Consider the following 24,458-nt stretch of genomic DNA (forward strand, 5'->3'; position numbering starts at 1 on the left):
ACTGAATGTTCTGGGTTGCAGAGCAGAACCAGCTATACAAATCTGATGGGATGTGGAGCAGAACCAGATATATGGGATGTGCAGGGTTGCAGAGCAGAACTAGCTATGCAAAGTGTGCTGGGTTGTGGAGCAGAACCAGCTATGCAGGATGTGCTGGGTTGTGGAGAAGATCCAGCTATGTAGAATGTGCTTGGTTGTGGTGCAGAGTCTGCTATATAGGATCAAGGGGATTTTAAGAGAGGAGGGGGCCCATGTGCACTCCTCATGTGGGGCCCCCTCCTCTCTCCCTGGTGGCTGGCAGCTGACTGACATGGCTGGCCAGCCACCAGAGCATTAGTAGACTCCGGGCACTAGAGTGTGCCTGGATTCTGCTGTGCATGCGCAGAACACCGGAAAATGGCTGCGGCAGCCATTTTTCCAGTGTTCAGAGCAGTATTGACACCTGACATGGGTTGTTGGATAGGTAAGTTTAAAAAAATATGGGTGCAGTGTGTGCGGTGCTGGGCCCCCCTGGACCTGGGGGCCTGTGTGCCCAGCACATACTGCACCCATTATAGGTATGCCACTGTATAGGATGTGCTGGCTTGCAGAACAGAACCAGCTATATGAGGTATGCTGGGTTGCGGAGCAGAATTAGCTGTACATGATGTGCTGGGTTGTGGTGCAAAATGAGCTTTACAGGATGTTACCAGAGCAAACATGGTTAGCAGGGCTGAAAAATAGGATCAACAATACTGGCAAGGAGCACCTAGACTCAACCATACATTAGCCAGGCACAATGTCAAGAAAGATTTCCACAGGGTACTAGGGCCAAACACCATGGAGAAAAGGTGAGTATGGAACCAGGATACTAAATGCTGGATGAATCAGGTGTGTGTAAAAGATGTAGGGTATCAAAGATGGTTAAGTTCACTTGATGCAGCTGTGTGTTGACAAACTGTTGTACTAGATCCTGGAATGTAGAGCCATACCATCTGTACAGGATGTGCCTGATTGTTGAGCAGAACCAGCTATACAGAATGTTCTGGGTTGCAGAGCAGAACCAGCTATACAGATATGATGGGATGTGAAGCAGAACCAGCTATATGGAATATGCTGGATTGCAGAGCCGAACCAGCTATATAGGATGTGCTGGGATGTGGAGAAGCACCAGATATATGGGATGTGCAGGGTTGCGGAGCAGAACCAATGGAGCAGGATGTGCTGGGTTTGCTAAGCAGAACTAGCTATGCAAAATGTGCTGGGTCGTGGAGCAGAACCAGCTATGCAGGATGTGCTGGGTTGTGGAGAAGATCCAGCTATGTAGAATGTGCTTGGTTGTGGTTCAGAGTCAGCTATATAGGAACAGGGGTGTTTTAAGAGAGGAGGGGGCCCATGTGCACTCCTCTCTACCTGGTACTTCTAAATAGTAGGGGCACACCTCAATTAATACTCTAAAATATAACTTTTAATCTAATATATTAATAAAACAAGGGAATGAAGATGCAAATAAACACATTTGAGCTTTTACACAATGCTTCATAATTCATCATACATTAAAGACAATTAAGAAAAAATACATAGAATTTTTACACACATGTACCCAGTGTACTGATAGAGATGACAAGAATATACACATAATCCACCATTACAAATAGTGAATATACATATATATTTCACATAATAACACAGTACTGATAGAGGCTATACAGATGTGCATAGATACACAGATTATAGATAAATAGATTATACATATGATCCCACAGTATCACAAAATATAAATACATATATATTACACACTGGGTCCCATAGTGCTGTCAGAGACTATATAGATATATTATACACAAATGATACAACATTACTGATATAGAATGTATAGCTATGTTACACATATGTCACCATAATTTAGGTTTAGAGTTCAGTCATTTCTCATCATTGGTTTGTGTATAAGGTTATGGGGCAGCTAAGGTATTCCTGCTGCTACATATCTGGTTTCTACCATTTAAGTGGTAGACTAGAAGTGCTGATATATATATATATATATATATATATATATATGTATGAGCTTATAATAGTTTTCAGAATGTATCATGGATATCTTACTACATAGAGACAGATAGCTGATGTGGAACCATTGTAATAATCAATGTAATACTCAGATATTTTAGGGGGATGCTCAAAACAATATTTATTTATTGATGACAAGATAATATCTACAAAGTATTATTTGTAAACATTTGTGTAAGTATCAATGTATTCCTATGTATAATATAATTACCTTACTCTGAAGATTCTTTCATCTGTCTCCTCTTTCTTACTCCTCCATCCGTCCAGCTCTCCAACCAACAACTAAACCAGCAGCTCTTCCTTCAGCTATCAGTAGCCTGATACAGACTATTTATAGTCATTCCTCCCCCACCTATCTCCCCAGTAGTTCCCAGGATGACCAGAAGGAATTCTTACACTGAGAGGTGACATGTAAATTAGGGTTGCATAATATTAGTATATACTGAAACATTAATAAATCAGGTTCTCGGGCCTAGATCATTGTTTTGTAAATGAGGTGTGAATATTCCTTAAGTCACTTATTACAATGGGACATGCTAATTACACCTGGGCAGGGGTAACACCTTGTTTTCTAATTAGATCATAGCAGCCTCTGGCATCCTGTTATATTACTAAATGGAGCTTTTGTTTAGGAGTCACCTATTCTCTGGGCAAAGTTTCAGCAGAAATACCTGTTTAAAATATCTGCATAAATGATAACATAAATAAACATACAGTAATTATAATACCAGAGTTTTAAACAAACCTGAACAAAGTTATATTTCTCATGATCTTAAAGAAATTGTGATTTATAGGATTATTAACTGAATAGTGCAGGTAATGCCTATGGATATATTTATTTAAAAAATAATAATTAATAAAATGTGCAAATTCTCCCCAACAAGTCTTTTTATTTAGTACTTGAGTCAAATTTAGAGTTTGAAAATTTTAAGCCACATTGAGTTACTCATAATTATTGCTCAATAATGTCTAATGCCAATCAAGGATACAGTGGGTCCGTCATTTGTGTAAAACCATCTTTTCATGTTGTTGAAGAACATAATATGTCAATAACAGCTCAAGTTACTACAGATAAAGGACAGTCCAATATTATTTTAAGAAATGAATGTTGGGGATACCTAGAAATTGTAGTAGCTTCGAATGATTCATCAAGTGCAGCTGCAAACACCATATTGCACAATTATGTAACAGGCTCCCAAGAGGATGGCTACAAAATATACTAAGGATAAATGTATTAGATTTAACACCCTCAGAAATCAGCTAGTGATAACATTTTAGATTAGTAGCCAATTAAATACCAATCTAAGAGCTACATCAATTAGCAGACACATCTTACTATCATTACTTTTTCAGAAGAAACATTACTCAGTTCTTCAAGGTAGAATATTTGCAAAGTAAACACTATTATAGGAGAGATTTTAGATGAGAACACCGTCTGTGTATTTTAGACTATTGGATGATTACAAATGCAATAACTTTTATTCCACCTGCTGTGCCGTGCCACTGCTGGTGGTGTAATGGATGTTAGATATTTTCCATTTTGCAAAAAAGCAACATATTAACCATTTACTTTCTACTTGACTACTAAAATAAAGTGATCTTATTTGAGATTGTCAACCACTGTTTGGAATTGTGATGTATTACACTTTACCAAATAACTTGTTTGATAAGTAGAGGTTGAAAAAGTGCTGCTACTGCCAATACTCCTGGTCCTTAGACTGATTCATCATTGACAACAGGAGTAAATATACTTGGTTTTAAATACAGGTGAATGCACAATTATATAGCAAAAGAAGGACTGATATCTTTTTAGATATTATCTCCCAATATCATGTGAAATCAAATTGATACAATCAATTGGTTAATCTTTAATAGTATCAACAGAAACAGGGTGCTGTGGGTCAGTACTTTTATATATGAGATTATGGGCCTCACACAATACCGCTTCACAACAGACATAATTAATAAAATCAGGACAAAACAACTGGATTTTTAGCTTTATGGGATATTAATTAGTAGAGTCAAACACCCATAAATAAACCTTGTACAATAGAAATATAATTGTGTTTAAATATTTGTTTTTAACAACTGAGTAAAGCCTTTCAGTTTTCCCAAAAAACAAGTGAAGATGTCATAATTTGGGCTATTATACATTGTAATCAGGTAAAATAAGGGAGGGCACTTAAGCATACAGAATTAATAATACTGATATAGTGATACAGACATTCATATAATTTATATCTCATATATATATGAGTGAAGGTACTCCCCTATGAATAAATATGTTAACAGGTTTTTATGTTAAGTAAAAAGACTCACCAGACAACAAATAATGCCCCTCTGATGAGTATTTTTTCTTACCTTAAATTGCTATTGTACAATTGCAAATAAGAAAATGTGTGTAACATATTACGTGGCATGTTTAGTAACCATTTTTAATATTCAGAAATGCCTTAATTCATACTATTTCCCTCTCATTTCATATGACACATGCAATTTTTTATATACTTTTTTTTAATATCATTTTATTAACATCCAATATCTGTTCTTTTAAAATAATATAAAACAACAATGTGTCTCAGAGGCAGTTTATTGCTCCCAGGACAAATTACAAAACAACACCAATAGTTATATAAAAGCATGACAAAACACTTATATAGGTAATTAAAATAGTTTATAGCCTCAATACTGGTTACAAAATAAAAAGAGAAAAACATAAGGAACATTTAATGTTACCAATACAGGTTGAGTCTCCCATTTCAAATATTCTGAAATACGGAATATTCCGAAATACGGAATATTTTTAGCATTACTAAGATAGTGAAACTTTTGACTTTTGATGGTTCAATGTACACAAACTTTATTAAGGCACAAAATTATTAAAAATAAAGTATAAAATGACCTGTAGGCTGTGTGTATAAGGTGTATATCAAACATAAATGAATTTCATGTATGTACACAAACTTTGTTTGAGCCACAAAATTATTGAAAATTTTATATGAAATTACCTGCAGGCTGTGTGTATAAGGTGTATATGATTCATAAATGCATTCTGTGTTTAGATTTGGGCCCTATTCCTAACACATTTCAATATGGTATGCAAATATTCCAAAATACGGAATATTCCGATATCCAAAATACACTTGGTCCCAAGCATTTTGGATATGGGAGACTCAACCTGTATAGATTTATAAAAATGATCATATAATATATGCAATATTGCAGTGCCCTTAGATCTTAGAATGCCACAGTGTAGTGCCCATAGTTCAGAGTATGTTGTAATATCGTGCCACCTACTTTAAAAAATGTGACACCAATATGCCAAATTATAGTGTTATAATGTAACAACAGGGCCGTCAAGAGCTGACATAAGCCTGGGTACAGGTCGGGCATGGCCAAGTCCTTGATAGAAGGAACTGATAAGAAGAGACCTAATAATCAAGCTTTTTCCATACATTATGTAAAAACTGCAGTTTCTGCATACATTTATGAATTGCTGATATGTACTAAAAGAAAAAAGCACTTACATCTCTGGCAGAGTACTAATTATCACTGTAAAACACAATCAATATTATTATCTATAGGGTCTATGATCTGACCCCTATGTACCAAACTACAAAAAGCTTCCTGTAGTTTGGCCCCTTTAGTTCACACCATCTTCAGTTGGTGTAAACTGCTTTAAATGAGGCTTACCTTCTGATCTCTCTCCTGTATCCTCTGGCCAGCAGTGGAATCTGGCACTATGTACATGTACAGTATTGACTTCTCCAGGAGAAGTCTATCACAAACCTAAAAGACTTATAGAAAATGATGGGAATTAAACTCGCATACACAGCTGGTACTATGACTGCTGTCCTTGCCAGTTTCCCTTAATATATATTGAGAATATTTTCATTAAAGATGATACTGTCTGAATGTATGAATTTATTGACAATAAAGGTATTTTACCACAGGTGATGGCAATAATAAATTAAAAGGGAAGTCCAGAAATAGAGCATTTTGTCCCTCCTGAGTTGTGTTGGGAAACATTGATATTCTACAGCACATATATAACTGGGTACATAAACAGTGGCATGCTCGTCATGTAAAGTGAGGCTGCTTTATGAGACTGGATACATAAATATGCATCTAAGGGCATGGACATTGCAGCAGCATATAAAACAGCAATACTTCGCTAGCATTGGAACATAGCAGTATAGACCTATGCACGAAAAGGACAAAATGGCCATCAACCGTTTGAGCCCTGCCACCTCACGGCCGGAGCCTACGGAGCAAGCAGTGGTGTGCAGGGCATGTAAAGTGTGGCTGGATACAGTAATATGCATCTAAGGCAGGGATGGGCAATAAATGGCCCCCCAGCTGTTACTGAACTACACATCCCTGCATGCCTTGCAACAGTTTTATAATGGTCAAATAGTAAAACTAAGGCAGGGTATACTGGGATGTGTAGTTTTACAACAGCTGTGGAGGCCACTTATTGCCCACCTCTAGTCCAGGGGCATGGACATTGCAGAAGCACATATAACAGAGATACTGGGCTAGCAAGGGGTGCAGCAGTATAGGCCTGTGCATGAGAGGGACAAAATGGCTGCAAACTGTTGAGCCCAGCCACTTTATGACCGGACCCTATGGACCATAGGTTCCTGCAGCCGGCCACCACAGTTTAGAGGAAGAGGCCAGGGAATTACCATCACCCAATGGAGATCCTGGGCTTTTTCCTCCCCCCAACAGTGGTAACATGCCTCTGTTTCAGGTAATGGAGGCTTTCGCCACCCCCTCTCCACCCCCAAATGGCAGCTGACTGTCAATCACTGTCAATCTGCTGTGAGTTTGCAAGCAAACTCGCAGACCCATTCTTGACATGCACAGAATGGGTATGGCACCTGTGCAGATTCCCAAACATTGGAAATCTGCATTCAGCAGTGCACTAGCATGCACTGCTGAATCAGACCCTGGATATAGTAATATGTGTCTAACAGCACAGACATTGCAGCAGCACTTAAAACCAAGATACTGGGCAAGCAGTATAGGCCAAATCAATCTCTACCCTAGATTCTAAGCACCTAGGAGCAGGGTCCTCCTCCCCACTGTCTCACAGCCTTCTTCTCTAGCACTTCTATGACAGCCTTTACCTTCAGAGCTGTACTCTGTATGGAGAATTGTGTTGCTAATTGTTACTTGTGTTCTGTTTACATTTTGATTACTGTATTGTAATGTAATGTTCTGTGTACCCTTTACTGTATGTACGGTGCTGCGGACCACTTGTGGCACCCTATAAATAAAATGTAATAATAATGAGAGGGACAAAATGGCTGCTGACTGCTGAGCCCGGCTGTCTCGTGGCCAAACCCTATGTAGCTAGAAGCGGCATGCTGGACATGTAAAGTGAGGCTGCTTCGTGAGACTGGATATAGTAATATGCATTTAGGGGCAGGGATGTTGCAGCAACACATAAAACTGAGATACTGGGCTTGCATGAGACACAGCTGTATAGGCCTATACATGTAAGGGACAAAATGGCTACTGACCTTTGAGCCCAGCCACCTCATGGCCAGACACTAGAGAGCTAGCAGTGGTGTGCTGGGCATGTAAAGTGAGGCTAGTGGGTGTCCCACTTCTGCACGCTGGGAGCCCTGGGTCCAAGACATGCATTTCACACTGAAGCTTCCTCAGTTGGATTCAGTTATAATGAAGTGACTGCTTCATTATAATTCCTCCCCCTTCTATGATCCTGACAATAGGGATATGAGTAAGAATAACCAATCATAATCTCTGAAACTTGAATTACAGAGTAATATATACTCTGGTTGTGTTATCCACAGGATATGGACTTCCTGGATGTGTTCTCCACCAGAATTCAACTGAGGAAGCATCAGTGTGAAATGTACATTTTGGACCCGGAGATCCCACTGTGTATGAGCGGGACACCCACTAGCAGCCTGGTGAAACACTGCTTCTCCAAGGGTACACCTCATTCTGCCTGCTTGTGTATCCACATCTGAAGAAGAATTGATCACAATTAGAAACACATTATGGACTACATGCTACAGGGGAACCTTTGACTACCAGCAAGCCTGTACACTTTTCATTCTCTGCGGTGGTGCCAAGCTTCATTGCCTGGGACCTGTAGCAGAAGGAATAGGCGGCACTGAGGGACTTACATTAAAAATGTTTAATGCCAATGTTTCAGGGCAGAACGCCCTTTTGTCAAGGAACAAACAGTACACAAAATTGCAACTTACCTTAAAGTAGGTCACCCAAGTGTGTGTGTGTGTGTGTCTTAGTATATAGCAAACAAACTGATAAGAACAATCTATTACTGACTTCGAGACACCACCCAAAATCATTAAAAAGAGGCCTTCCTAGGTCCCAAATGTTGAGGGTAGCACGCATAACAAGTAATCCAGGAGAGTTGAATGAAGCACTGGATAGCATTATCACAAAGCTTAAAAACAGGGGATATGAAAGTAATTTATTAAATAAATACAAATCCAAAATTATGACAATAGACAAATGTACTGTTGCATTCAATTCCTAAAAAAAGAAAGCCGGCGATCATTTTGAAACAAAGATTCACCACATCCAGTCCAGTGACACAATGTGCCAGCAAGGCGCTATGGCCAATAGTGGCGACAGACAAAACATTACCCTGTTTCAGATGTAAACAGCCAATGACCTGTTTTCTCAGGGGACGGAACATAAGAGACACAATAGTCCATACAGACATTACTGGATTTGATAGGAAAGCAATGGGAAGTACAAACTTCCTAATAAAATCCAATGGATGTTATAGGTGTCTTTAATGCTTGACATGCCAAAATATGCAAACAGGAGGAGAATTTCAACATCCACATAACAATAAAAGTTAAAAAATTTGCCATATACTGACATGCACATCCTCATTTATTGGATATATGATCACATGCCCCTGCAGTCTAATGTATGTTGGAAAGACCATTAGAACTATGAGGGAGAGGATGGCACTACATAGAATGGTGATAAGGTCAGCATTACTAGGCAAAATTGTGGACCAACCGGTGGCACGTCACTTTGCTGAAAAGAAACACTCATTGTCAGCTCTCAAGCACAGAATAATAGATCATGTCCTGGTCAGCTTAAGAGGAGGAGACAGGGCGAAACAACTGCTTTGCCTGGAGGCCAAATGGATTATTGAACTGAACACTAATCATCCAAATGGTCTGAATGACAAAATTGGTTGGAATTCGATGTAGTGGAGCCTTATACTCATATGCAAATCTATAATAGTTTAAATATAGCTATTTCTTGTATGACTAATCTAGTTATAAATCATATATAGAGTTATCACCAATGATCTACTTATATGATGTAGTTTATGTCTTTTTATTCCAATATATTAACATCAAAGAGAGATTAACATTATAAATATTGTTCCCGATTAGGTGATACAGTAACAGAAAACTAGTATATACAATTTATGTACTGTGCCCAATTTATATTGTCACTGCTTCTCTGCTGGTGGTGGTATGCTTTTCACCTTTTCCCACAAGTAATTTTGAAATGTTCAGCAGTACGCTGAGGTCCGGTTATCAGGGAAACCAGGAAAGCCGGAAGTCAGACACGTCACTGCAGGGGGAAGTGTCCTGCAGCGTGCAGACGTGTGCAGCCCCCATGAGACACACACACACTCGGGTGACCTACTTAAAGGTAAGATGCAATTTTGTATACTGTTTGTACATTGACAAAAGGGCATTGTGCCTTGAAATGTTGGCATTAAACAAAATTAATGTAAGTCCCTCAGGGCCACCTATTCCTTCTGCTACACTGTTTATAACCTTAAGGAGGGCATGAGGACACATCATACTTTTGGGAACACTAGAGTGCCAGACCAATTGAACACATATATATATATATACTTCTGCGAAAAAAGCGGCACTCCCAGACTTCAAACAACATAAGTGTTTACTGCATCAAAGCATCAACGTTTCGGGGTCATCCCCCTTCATCAGGATACAGTTACATAGTGAATTACAAACATTTTATACTCACAAACAGTGACGGTGAATCCCAACAGCGCACCATCCAGGTCTCCGGTATCCGGCGTCCAACTTCCGGTATTCGACTATGACGTCATGCCGGAAGTGATGCTTAGCCGGGTCCACAGAATGGCCTTGCTGCTGGGAGTGATAATTAACAGTGATTAAGACAGTGTTTATTGTCCACAAAACATGTAGACCACACAATAAAATATTTAAGTTATTATCAAATGGACTTACACACAATATAACATAATATAAACAGTTCTTACATCCAATCCCTTGAATCTCAATATATAACAATACTAAAACATTATTAACCCTATATTTATACAAGAGCACCATCTAGTGGCCAATCTGTAAACTAGCAATATCACATTATATTAATACAATTATACCAAATTGGTACTCTACACAGAAAAATGTATATATACCTAATGCTTGTTTCACTGAGATGTCTATAATTAAAGTGGGTCTCAACTTCAGTTACTTATAAAAAGCAATTTAGATTAAGAGCTTCATTTAATCCATATGGGCTGACAGTGTTCAAAGTAAATATCCATTTACTTTCTACTTGCAATAATCTTCTAGCCCTGTCACCCCCTCTGATGGTCCAAGGGACATGGTCAATCATTCGATAGCGGAGCATGGCCATGGTATGTCCTGCTTCAGCAAAATGTCTGGCTACCGTTTGTTCGCTCTTGCCCTGTAATAGAGCAGCTCTTATAGCTGCCCTATGTTGCGACATTCTTTCTTTGAATTGTCTTTCTGTCTTGCCCACGTAGTGTAACCTACATGGGCAAGACAGAAGATATACCACAAATTTAGATCTGCATGTTAAAGCATGTCTAATACTATACGTCTTACCCGTATATGGATGATTAAATTTATCACCCGTAATTAAAAAAACACATGTGACACAGCCCAAACATTTGTGGTAACCCGCTTTCCTTGCCAAAAAATGGGTATTTTCTGAATCTAGTGTGGAGACATCAGTGCATACTAATAGATCCTTCAAATTTGCTCCTCTAGAATAGCTTGGTAGAAGTTTACTATTCTGTAGAGCTTTCAATTGTGGGTCCATTGTAATTATAGGCCAAAGTTGTTTCGCCCTTTTAGTGATTTCATGACTTTGTCTAGAAAATCTGTTAACCCATGGTACTACTCTGGAATCTATATCAGTTTTCTTATTTTCTTGCAGTAATGTCGCCCTGTCAATATTAGTGGCTTTCTTTTTTGATTCCTCAATTAATTTTCTCGGGTAACCCCTATCTAAAAACTTATTCGTCATAATTTCTAGTTGTCTGTCTCTCTCATCCGGTTCATTATTGATACGACAGACCCTAAGAAACTGTGAATAGGGTAGACTAGATACTGTCGATTTTGGATGACAGCTATCAAATTTTAATAGTGTGTTACGATCTGTGCTTTTTACATACAATTTAGTATAGATCTTATTTTTCTGTATACTTAAATTGACATCCAAAAAATTGACATTGTCATTACTAACTGTCATGGTTAATTTTACCGGACTTATGGATAAGTTGTGCTGCTCAATAAGTGATTGCAAAGCATCAATAGTTCCTGTCCAGAACAATAAAAGATCGTCAATGTAGCGCCAGTATTTAAAGACACATTGACTGATTTCAATTGAATCGAAAAATAACTTTTTTTCAATTAGGAACATATATGCATTCGCAAAAACCGGAGCAGCACAAGATCCCATTGCGCAACCTGACTTTTGTAAGTAGAACTTTCCATCATAAACAAAATAATTATGTGTTAAAGTAAACAATAATAATTTAAGGAAAAATTCTATGTCTGGACCTTCATACAAAGTGTTGTTCTCGATCAATAGACGTACTGCCTCGACACCGGCTTCATGTGGAATGCAGGTATAGAGGCTTACCACGTCTATACTTGACAAAACAAGATCATTAGGTGAGGAATTAATCTGTGATAAATCACGTAACAATGTGGATGTGTCTTTGAGATGTGTAAACGTATTGGTTATACATGGTTGCAAAAAACCGTCAATATAAATCGCCAGCGGCTCACATAGGGATCCCCTGGCCGAGATAATGGGCCTACCAGGGGGTCTTACCATATCCTTATGTATTTTTGGGATGATATAAAAAAGCGGAGCCTTGGGATATTCTACCTCTAATGCCTTCCGCAAATCTTCTGTTATGATTTTATCCGATACTGCTGATGATAGTAAAACATGGATTTCTTTTTTAAATTTCAATGTTGGATCTTGCTCTAACCCCATGTAAGTATCATCATCGGCCAGTAATCGTACACAATCATCTTTATAATAGTTAATGACCAAAACAACCACGCCACCACCCTTATCTGCCCCCCTTATAACAATGTCCCGTCTCTGTTGTAGTAATTTAAGGGCTGCATTTTCTTTATATGACATATTTCTATATCCTACAGTTGCTACCCTTTGCGGGATTTCTTCCATCATTCTGGAAAAAGTCTTTATAGATGGATTAAAGGATTGGGGGTCGAACTGGGAAGATGGGCCCAATTTTTTTATTCGTGCTGGAATTTCCTGAGTCTCTGCAATCATTTTTTCTTCTTCTTTCTTACCAAAAAATTCTTTCAGTCTGAGCTTACATTGTAGTTTGTAATTATCTATTTTCCACGGAAAGGAATGGTGTTCATTGGTGGGGATAAAGCTCAAACCCTTATTTAAGACGCTGATCTCATCTTTGGATAAAGGAGTATTAGAGTGGTTGAAAACTAGTTTCTGCGTGCTCTGGGGGGTCTGCTTCCTCTGCCTCTCTGATTGCCTCCCCCGCCTAGTTGGTTTGGTCTTAAACCTGCTCTTGAGCTGCGGGTATCTACTCCTAAAGGGATGGATTGATTTGCTGTAGGATGCAACTGAGGGCACTCATTATCACTGGCTGAAGTACTCGATTGTTCCATATGTCTCCAAGCCGACTGACGCATTCTCCCCCGTCCCTGTCTAGTTTCTCCTGGGGGGCGGCTAGCAGTGTGGAGCCAATTATACACCCTATGTTGCGAGTAATCCAACTGCACTTTATGAAACTTTTATTTTTTATAACGAATAAGTTCCTCACGATAAACATCAATCTGAGTTTTCAATTTCTCCATCCAATTAGTATCAGTGTCACTGGAAAAACTATTACCATGTTCTATTTCAAATGAAGCAATTTTTTCTTTAATACCATTTAACTCTCTAGTGGACTCTTCTATCACTAGAAGCATTAAGTCCATAGAGCACTTATTGAGGATCGATATCCATTTCGTACAGAAAGCGGCATTGTACCTCCCTATGGTCGGGGTGTTATGGACTCTAAATCCTCTAGGTATCTGCTTCATGCGGTAATATTCTGATAAAGTCATACCATGATATAAAAAATCAACCTCTCTTTTCTTCATCCTAAGTAGCTCACGAAATAAATCATCATTTGTGGCATTTTCTGTTGTTTCAAATACGGCTCCGCTATATAAAATATTGGAAGCCTCCACATCAGAAAAACTAAAGACATCCTGTGTATCACACTGTAACATGAATGTTGCTGATTCTACCATTTCAGGTTCTATGACCGACATAGTGAATATATCTTCAGCTAACAAGCAAAAAAATGACAAGCAATCCTTGTCCCAATTAGCAACTGTGGCTGCCTTATAAAATAAAAGGTATTATATTAGTGTCTTCTGTTAATTGTGTGACAATCCGATAATCATAAAAACAGTGCACGTAGTGAAGTGAAAGAACTCCTGAGGAAATCACAGTCCTGTTCATATAAATAAGCTCACTTAGGTGCCTTGTGTGCTAAATGGCGATGTTTGCACCGCAATACAATCCCATCTGCTATGTATACAAACTTGGTAACCGGCACTCAAAGAAATTCAGAGCTTAAAGGCATGTCCCGCTGGGGTGCTCACCCTGGGGTATGTACCTCTCCAATATACTTCTGCGAAAAAAGCGGCACTCCCAGACTTCAAACAACATAAGTGTTTACTGCATCAAAGCATCAACGTTTCGGGGTCATCCCCCTTCATCAGGATACAGTTACATAGTGAATTACAAACATTTTATACTCACAAACAGTGACGGTGAATCCCCACAGGGTGCCATCCAGGTATCCGGCGTCCAACTCCCGGTTTTCGACTATGATGTCATGCCGGAAGTGACGCTTAGCCGGGTCCATGGAATGGCCTTGCTGCTGGGAGTGATAATTAACAGTGATTAAGACAGTGTTAATTGCCCACAAAACATGTAGACCACACAATAAAATATTTAAGTTATTATAAAACGGACATACACACAATATAACATAAACAGTTCTTATATCCAATCCCTTGAATCTCAATATATAACAATATATATATATATATATATATATATATATATATATATATATATATTTATTTTTTTATTTTATTTATTTTTTTAAAATAAATTTTGTTCTCTCGTTTATCCTTGATTGGAATACATATATAATCTTTATCCATCTGAGGCATTTGTGACATTCCTTTTCACCTACATAATTTTATTTTCTTTACTTGTGTATGTGTCAGGTACTTGTTTTTCTCTTTCTCCTTTCTAGCACACAGCGTGACTGGTTATCTGGGAGCAATGTTGTGACTCTGCAATGAAGTGGGTAACAGAGCCCATATCCACCACTACTATCACCTAAGCAGCTTACACTTGTCTTTACCATATCACTGTATACAGGGCCCTGCCGCTCATCACCCACCAATACCAACTGGCATGTGAGTGGTAGCTGCACAGGTCCCTGAGTTTATACTGTATTAGTACATTTATTAATTATGAAATTCTATTCCTCCTAAATATCTATGGGCACTCTCATTGGGAAATAATCAAGGTAGGTTCCTGCAATATATGTTCCAGGTCCCTATTCCACTGATTTAATCCAACAGCAGAAGCTCAATGTACTTATTTATAGTAATACTATAATATAGTTATATATAAATAGTAATGTTAAAAGGAAGGGATGATTCCCCACAAGCTCTAGTAGTGAGAAACACATCAACACATATGCACTCATATACAAAAACACATTAATGATTTTAACAGGATATAGGAGATGGTCCGCGCTATTGCAAATAATCCTTCTAACACAATAAGTGGGAGTGCAAATATAATGTTTCAAGGTGTATGACTTATTGCTAACCGAAAAAATAGTGCTCCCATGCTTGTTGCAAAGTATTTGCTGTTTGCTGAATGTTTTGTCTAATTCACTGGGGATTTGTAAAAATAACTTTGTGGATGGCAGAGGGGGTGAGGGAGAGTAAATGCTGGGTTGGGGGTATCCAATGCTGTACTGTGTAGGCGTGGGGGGTGGTCCATGTTTTAAACAGGGGATTTGTCTCTGAAGTCTCTATACAGAAGGGTGTTTTTACTGTGTCTGGTGGGGCGGTGTCCCATATCCCCAGGTGCACAACTTACACTTGGTGACTTTCTTCACTCTCCTTCAGGTGAGTGGTCCTCTCTGGTCTTATCCTCCATGTCATCCTGTGTCTGCTGCAGCTCCTGATTTCAGCGCGTGTCAGAAGACACACGCTGTGGGATGCAGATGTCTGCAGGCTAGCCACGAGACTTCTGGGAAGTCTGCGATCCCACAAGGTCACGCGGTCCCTGGGATCTCAGTGGTAGCATGGCCGCTCACCCGATTCCAGTTGAGGAGATTTGGTGGAATTTGGCGCTGGTGTGCTAAGCACTGTATGTGGATTGTGTTGGTATGCAGGTTCCGTTCCAATGCGTATCAGCCTCTGGGCCTTCCTCAGGGAAAAAGTATATCCTGTTATAATCCTTGTAGGGATCGGATACTCCCTATAGGTCCCACAGCTGGATCAGACATACCAATATATCAGTGAGCGCCAGTCCAACCCACAATTACACATTAATTATTTTAACCACATTAATTGTTTAAATTATAATATTTAATGTAGTTCATGCTCAGTTAGTATCACACATAAGTAATATGATTGCAAATCACATGAATAGATAGATTGTATAATTTAGTTCAAGTGATGTTAGCATCTTTTATAGGCCACAGAAATGCAAAACAAGTATAGTGCCTTTGTGTATTTAGTAGCAGGGCATTTTGAAGTAAGTATCGATTATCCCATTTATTCACAATATTAACAGCTGAATATCAGCTTATGTTGTAATTATTGATCAAATTATACATCTAAGTCATATTAACCATGAAATTGTCTAAAATAACCAACATTTGATGTGTTATGAGTTTAGCAAACATAAAGGGTTAGATGCATATGGGTATATTTACTAAAGTGCAGGTTTTTAGAAGTGGAGATGTTGCCCATGGCAACCAATCAGATTCTAGCTATTATCTTCTAGAAGGTGCTCCATTAGAGTTAAGTAAAATCTGATTGGTTGCTGTGGGCAAAATCTCCACTTCTAAAACCCACACTTTAGTAAATATACCCTATAGTATCCAATGAAAAAACACTAAATGTTATTTTAAGTCACTTATGTGGGTGGTTTTTGCTGTGCTCTGTGTTAAATAAAATGATGTTTGTAGTCAGGATGAATGCATGGTGACTTTGTTTCTACTGCCCTCTTGTGTGTACAAGACAGAGAACAAAATTGGTGAGAGTTCAAGGCATCTGTACCTGACTAGGAAATAAGAGAAGGAATACGTGGATCTGCTTTTGGGAATATCCTGAAACAGTGTTCTGTTAGCAGATTGGTAATGAAAGTTTATCAACATTCATGAGAGTCCACCAAGAAGTGGAAGTGCAGAGAGATACACATGTGCAGAGGAAAACAATACCATGTCATCAATAGTATAACCCCAGTCTCTGCTTTAGTTGCCCACCCTGTGCACAGACTAGGACCACAGTGAAAGAAGACATGTGTTTCACATAAAAGAGTGGATTGTTCACATTTCATTACCGTGACTTGCATAGAAAAGAGGGGGGACAAGCATCCACACTGACCTGATCCAAGTTGGATCAAACAAATATGAGTATTGTTCACAAAAACAGAGTTGCAGATGCACTATACGATCATTACTGTTTACATTTAAATTTATTAAATAGAATTTCAGATGTAGTTTGCATATCAATGGCCAATGACACGGGCCTACCCACCAACATCAAGGTCACCTCATTGAGTTGAACACTCTGGGGTTCACATCTGGGACGCAAGGCACCCCAAAAGACAGTGTATGTTACTTTAAAATCTCAGCATGATGGCACCTTTCATTACCAGTAGGGTGTGCAGTCTATAGCCCCTCCCTATACTCCATATTGTGTATTTATACACACATCTGCAGCTTTAGATTGCTCCAGTCTAGATTTGCACCACACCCCCTCATATATGATTTTAAGCATGGACCTAGCATTTGACTGCACTAGGCAACAGGCATAATCTTAAGTATGTCCTATTTATATTGTTAGTGTCAGTATATTTGGGGTGAACGTTTGGACATTGGGCCCCCTGAGCTGTTCTGGCTTGACCTCTTCAGGACATCACCATTTAATACATATAGTCACTTTGTATATCACCTTCATATTTGTTTATTATTTATGTATTTTTTCACACATATTCTACTTTTATTATTATTTTAACACTCAGTTACTTTTACCCACTTGATACTTCTTTTCATGTAATGCCCTGGGGAGGTCTTTGGCTGGACTGTCTTTTGGGGAGCCTTGTGTTGCAGATGTGAACCCCAGAGTGTTAGGGACCTGCTCAATGAGGTGACCTTGATGCTGGTGGGCAGGCCCGTATCATTAGCCATTGATATGCAAACTACCTCTGAAGATCTATTTAATAAATTTAAATGTTAACAGTAATGATCACATAGTGCATCTGCAACTCTGTTTTTGTGTATGTTACTTTAAAATCTCAGCATGATGGCACCTTTCATTACCAGTAGGGTGTGCAGTCTAGAGCCCCTCCCTATACTAAATATGAGTATTGTATCATGAAACCAACATACTTTTAAGACATCATAATATGGTACAATTCTATTTAATAATGTAGTTTGTGATGCTCCCTAGAGTTAGATATCTCATATATAAACCAAATTAGAAAAGAAACTGTTTTTGTTGGGGCACTATTTAGGCTACAAATTATTATTTAAAACATTATTTTGTATTGATATACATTTAGGGCTCTATTTATGTTAATTATCAGGGTCTGAAAGGACACGGATAATTAACATTCCATCTTGACATGAGTGCTGGAGCAATTCTTAATTGCTCCGGTGTGTACACAGCTGATCCAAAAATCAGATATCTCCCCAAAGTGATTCACTGCTCCTTCTGGATCAGTAAAGCTATTGCACTGGCTAGACCTACATCATCTCTTTGGAAGAGACATTATTCAGATCTTAATGGTAGAATTGCTGCAAAGTAAACACTACTGTAGGAGAGAAATAAGAATCAATTTGGTGATATAGTCAATATCCCAACAAACAATTGAATACTGGAGCTGGCATCCTGACACCTGTCAGAATCCTGGCACCAGCATCCTGAAAGGAAAGTAGCTGGGTTAGGGGAAGGGTTAGGGTTAGTCACTAGGGGGAGGGTAATGGTTAGGCACTAAGGGGGGAGTGTTAGGTTTAGGGTGTGGAAATAATGTGGTAAGGTATTAGGGGGAGGTTAGGTTTATGCACCAGGGAGGGAGGGTTAGAGAAGGGAGAAGGGGAAGGGGAGGGTTAGGATACCAACCAAAAGGTGTCAGCATCCTAACCCTGTCAAGGTGCCAGAATCGGGATTCTGACTGCAGGAATCCTGAGCACAGGCATCCTGTACCCAACACTAGATGTACTAGGGCAAAGGAACACACGCTGTGGATGTCAGACCAGTAGATGATTCCAAATTTAATAAATTTGATACCACCTGCTATACTGTGCTACTACCAATGATGTTAGGAATATTAGATATTTTCCATCATGTAACAAAGCAACACATTAGCCAGTAACTTTCTACTTGACAACTTAAAAAAAGAGAAACGATCTTCTTTGAGATTGTCAAATATTGTGAGGATTTGGAAAGTACTTTTTTACACTTTCACATAGAAATTTTTTGACAGGTAGAGGTTAAAAAAGTGCTGCTACTGCCAATATTAATACTATGATGTTCCTGTTCCATAGACTGATCCATCATTAACAACATGAGTGAAGATACATAGTTTTACAACAGGTGAATGTAATTAAGATTTTATCTTCCAATATCATGTTAACTCAAAATGATACAGTTGTTTATTCTTTAATATTAACAGCAGACAGATAGGATGCTGTGAGTGTTCCTGTGCAGTCAAGCATCTACAGCACTTTGTATTTCTGACAATAGCATTATATAGAAGAAATTAGGTCTCACACAATACCCCTTCACAAAAGGCATAGAATTAGTACAAGCAGGATAAAAAAAATTTAATTTTAGCATTGGAAAGCATTTCATCTAATGGGGTATAATTTGGCAAAGTGAAACACCAATAGTAGTGCCCCAGTTTGAGCAGTTTGCTATTAAAATAGTAATAAACCTCTTTTAATAGAAATATAAATATGATTAAATATTTTTTTTCAAACTGTGGACACTCTTTCAATTTTTGCCAAACAACATGCCAAGATGCCATCATTTGGGCAAGTTTACAATTTAATAAGGGAAAAGACAGGATTAGACTCATTGACCAGTTAAAAAGTCAGACACAATGAATATTACTGATATAGTAATATGGACTGTTATGAAATATACTTATATATGAGGAGTGGAGGTGCTCCCCAATGAGTAAACACATTAAAAAATATTTAAGGTAAGTAAAAAGACTCACCAGAGGGGGCACTATTATCTTAAAATATAAAGTCCCCCTCTGGTGTGTCTTTTTTCTTAAAAACCTACTTTTCAATTGCAAATAAGCAAACATATTTGAAACATATTATGTTGAGTAACCATTTTTAATAAGCAACCATGTTTTTCACACTGTTTTCCCTCTCATTTTAAGTGGCACATACAAATCATAGATTAATTTATCCTTATATAAATCAACTCATCAATTTCCAATATTAAGACTTTAGAAAAAAAAACACAGTGGGTGCCAAAGGTGTTTCTAGGGTTCATGGTGACCAGGCCTACCAGTATATTTTTCTAGAGTGGGAGGAAACCTGAGTACCAGATGAAATTAATGTATGCACAGGAAGAATATACAAACTCCACACAGTTAGGGCCATCATGGGAATTGATCCAACAACCTTGGTACTGTGAGGCAGTAATGTTAACTATTACACTATCTGTATAATAATGTTTATATAGGATACAGTCAACCAGTGTCTTATTTGCACCATTTTACATGCCGAGTACAAATAATAGAGGTAAGCATGACAGCAATAGGAAGGATATGAGGGAAATAAGAAGGTGGTATAAGAGAGATCAGAGAGAAGACCTGTATGGTGAGACAGGGCAGCATGCAGGGTTACTATAGAAAAAGCCAAAAAAAATAGCTCTGCCAGTGAAAAAGTCAATTCAATTCAAAGTGAGGGGAGTGATTTACCATCGTAATGGTGTGGAAATGCCATCAATGGCTCTGCTACTCTGATGTTGCCCTGGTAATGGTGTGGAAATGCCATCAATGGCTCTGCTACTCTGATGTTGCCCTGGACCGATGAATTTTTGTATACAGCCATATAGGGCTGTGAGTCCGGTTATATTGTAACTATTAATATAGCCACACTTATTCACAGATTTCAGGAACTTGTATGTAATTGAATAGACCCTTATGTGAAATAAACCCATTAATGAAAGAAGCTGCTATAATTCTGTGCTGCATAGACAGAGGATAACATCTGTATATTACTGAAATCAGTCACATCAACAGATGCATTATTTACTCTTACAATAGCCCCATTTATTTTGTATTACTTTTTCATACCTGTTTGTCACTTTCCTTACTATGTTTTATGCTCTAATATATTGATGCCATTCATTATTATGGGTAATCTTCATTTTACAAAAATACAATAAAAGTTGTTTTAAACTTGTGCACTACACCAAGATAACTGCTATTATATCTCTTGTTTGTCATTTAATATTGTATTAGGTGTTGGTAATAGTAGCACAATCTAATGCCATGATAGTGGGAAATTATATTTACAAATAAATGATTTGTTCAGTCAGTTTTGTTAGTTTTGCCATAAACATTGTTTATTACATTACACTGGTGCAGATCAATAACTATAAATGTTTCTCATTTCCAGTTATTAACAATATTGATTTACAGTATATAAAACACATTAAATTCAGAAAATAAAAAATAACTCACTAAATATATTGAAGTTCTTCAATTTAAATTACATTCAGGCCCTTAGAATGAATTCTCATGTGATTAATAAGTGTTAGCTTTCTAGTAAATCTCTTACTACATTCACAACATTTAAATGGTTTCTCTCCTGTGTGAATCCTCTGATGTGTAACAAGTTGTGACTTGCTAGTAAAAAACTTGCTACATTCACAACATTTAAATGGTTTCTCCCCTGTGTGAATCCTCTGATGTGTAACAAGTTGTGTCTTGTCAGTAAAACACTTGCTGCACTCAGAGCATATAAATGGCTTCACTCCTGTATGAATCATCTGATGTCTTAAAAGATGATGCTTTTCAGTAAAACATTTGCTGCATTCAGAGCATTTATATGGTTTCTCTCCTGTGTGAATCTTCTGATGTATAAGATGTGATTTAAGGGAAAAACAATTGCTACATTCAGAGCATGTAAATGGTTTCTCTCCTGTGTGACACAATTGATGTCTTTGAAGCTTTGATTTATATGTAAAGCTTTTGTCACACTCAGAGCACATATGTGGTTTCTCTCCTGTGTGAATCCTCTGATGTGAGATAAGCTGTGATTTATATGTAAAGCTTTTGTCACACTCAGAGCACAGATGTGGTTTATCTCCTGTGTGAATCCTCTGATGTGAGAGAAGCTGTGATTTATATGTAAAGCATTTGTCACACTCAAAGCACAGATGTTGTTTCTCTCCTGTGATACTCATCCTGTATTAGAAAGATATGAATTAGCTGTAGAAGGTTTCTTCTAGCTGGAAAATAAAAATAGCCTTTGTGAATCCCCCAGAGGTGTAATAAGAAATGTCATTTTTAATGGGCTTGATCAGAGAACAATGTAACTCTCCACAACTTCTTGTAATATTATTAGTAAGAATCCTGCTCCTTATATTTCCTGTAAGAAAAAAAAATAATTTACTAAAAACATGATGTAACTGATGTGAATTTACCTTTACAGTAATAATGTTATTTTATAGTGATTATTATTATAATTTATTCATATGGCACCACAAGTGTTCCGCAGCATCTTACAAAGTACATAAGCAAAAATTTGACCAGTGACTTATAGTACAATACAGGACAAGGATATGTATAATATACATTGCAACATTAGCAGCCATAAGACCCACATAAGCAGAAGAGCATAAGCAACCAAGTGTTAGGTGCCCTAGTGGAGAGTAAGAAGTAGATGAAATTAATATAAGGAGAAGCACAAGTGGGTCATTTGAATGATTGTATAGAGGTGGAGAGTCTGATGGGGAGAGGGAGAGAGATCCAAAGATGGGGAGATGTGTAGGCAAAATTTTGGAGGTGGGAGTGGGAGGAAGTACTCAGTTGACTTGAAAGGCATTTGTTGAATGAAGAGGACAGACAGGGAATAGCACTATATATATATATATATATATATATATATATATATATAAAAAATGAGAAGAATTGGCACTCACCAGGTAGCTGACAAGAAAATTGGTTTTTAATTACCCATCTTGAGGGAGAAAGTGCATAGAGCCATAAAGTGCAATAGTCATAGTCTACGTTTCGGTCCTATGTAGGACCTTCTTCAGGACATCACAGCAGACATGTTTCAGCTTGAAAACCAAAGACAGACTAAATACCACCACCACTAGCTGACATATATACCCACTTCCATTAGGTGGAACTCCACCCACGCAAAACACAATGTATGCTGGGACATAGTCACTGCATATTATAAACAACTAAACAAACATATCCCAGACGACACTAAGATGATTTCCTTATTAGCAATGAGTCCCACCGCCCATAGAGCGTCGAGAACAACTTCCACATGGAATTAAACAACAGATATGAGAGAAAGAAAACGGCGCTATTACCAGAAGTTCCATGCGTTCCACAGCAGTGGGACGCATACCTACAACCGGAAGTCACGCACAAATCATTGTCGGGAGTTAGTCAGCGCTATAGTTACAAACAGCGCTGACATTCTCATGGGGCTGTCATTATAATAGTGTCAGAGTGCCCATAATGGGATCAACGTCATCTGCACATTCAGCAGCAAAAGTTTATTGCTCTAATGCCTTCAATGGCACATAAGGACCCAAACAATAGAGGGCATGCAGCACAACATATCTCAATAACACCCCCTGCTGGTCTGGAGGATAATACAACTACACACCACAGGGAATAAATGTTCAAAAGGGGGTTCTCATTTAAAAAAATATTATTAGCAATGCGTTGGTGTAGGTACATATGTCAGCATAAAACCAAACATTGAAAAAAATATATATTACAAAAATAATAATCAACAATAAAAAGTCATATATAAAGAAATGACCCTAAACAACATTAAATAAGGAAAAGGAAAAATAGGGACTCCCATAAATATATAGAAGCCCTCATTTCAAAATACCATCATTACAAAAAACAACATAATTTCAAAAAAACATTAAGTGGATTGGATTCATTAAGTCCCTTTGGAACTAGAGTGTCTAACTCAAAAATCCATCTTGCTTCACGTTTACGTAAGGCAACATCCCGGTCACCACCTCTTCTCAAAGCAGGGATATGATCTATCATCATGCATTTCATACTAGACACTGAGTGCCCAAGTTGTAGAAAATGTAGTGCCACAGGTTTATCTGTTCTCTGTGTCTCTATCGCCATTCTGATGGATGAGCGATGATTCGCCATCCGTTCTCTGAAGGGTCTCTTCGTCATCCCGACATAATACAACCCACATGGGCAAACTAGGATGTAAATAATAAAGTCCATAAGACAATGTAATTTGTGTTTTATTTTTATCCTTCTGCCATTGTGCGGATGAACGAAAGTAGCTCCAGTCAATAAAGACCGACAAGTTGTACAGTCTGGACATCTGAAACATCCCATCTTCCGATTGTGCAGCCAAGTGTTCGTTTTTACTTCTGGTGTCATAGTTGGTCGCATTAATATATATATATTATATACACAAACAACTATAAAACAGTAATTTCCCATTGATTTTTTATTTGTTTATGTTGTCATATTTCTAAATACCCATTTTTAATTATACTACTAAAACAAGAAAATATTGAATTACTATTATCAGTACTAATAAAGAAAATATA

The 24,458-nt window shown here is 38.0% G+C and overlaps 2 pseudogenes; one reads left to right on the forward strand and one right to left on the reverse strand.

Moving 5' to 3' along the window:
- Nucleotides 1-24,458, forward strand: part of LOC148522667 (uncharacterized) — a 360,297-nt pseudogene that overhangs the window by 131,288 nt on the left and 204,551 nt on the right.
- LOC148522668 (uncharacterized) overlaps nt 1-24,458 on the reverse strand; it is a 48,244-nt pseudogene that overhangs the window by 2,291 nt on the left and 21,495 nt on the right.

The sequence above is a fragment of the Taudactylus pleione genome, unplaced genomic scaffold (assembly GCF_031769625.1).
Source record: "Taudactylus pleione unplaced genomic scaffold, aTauple2 ptg000145l, whole genome shotgun sequence".
In the NCBI taxonomy this organism is placed as follows: Eukaryota; Metazoa; Chordata; class Amphibia; order Anura; family Myobatrachidae; genus Taudactylus; species Taudactylus pleione.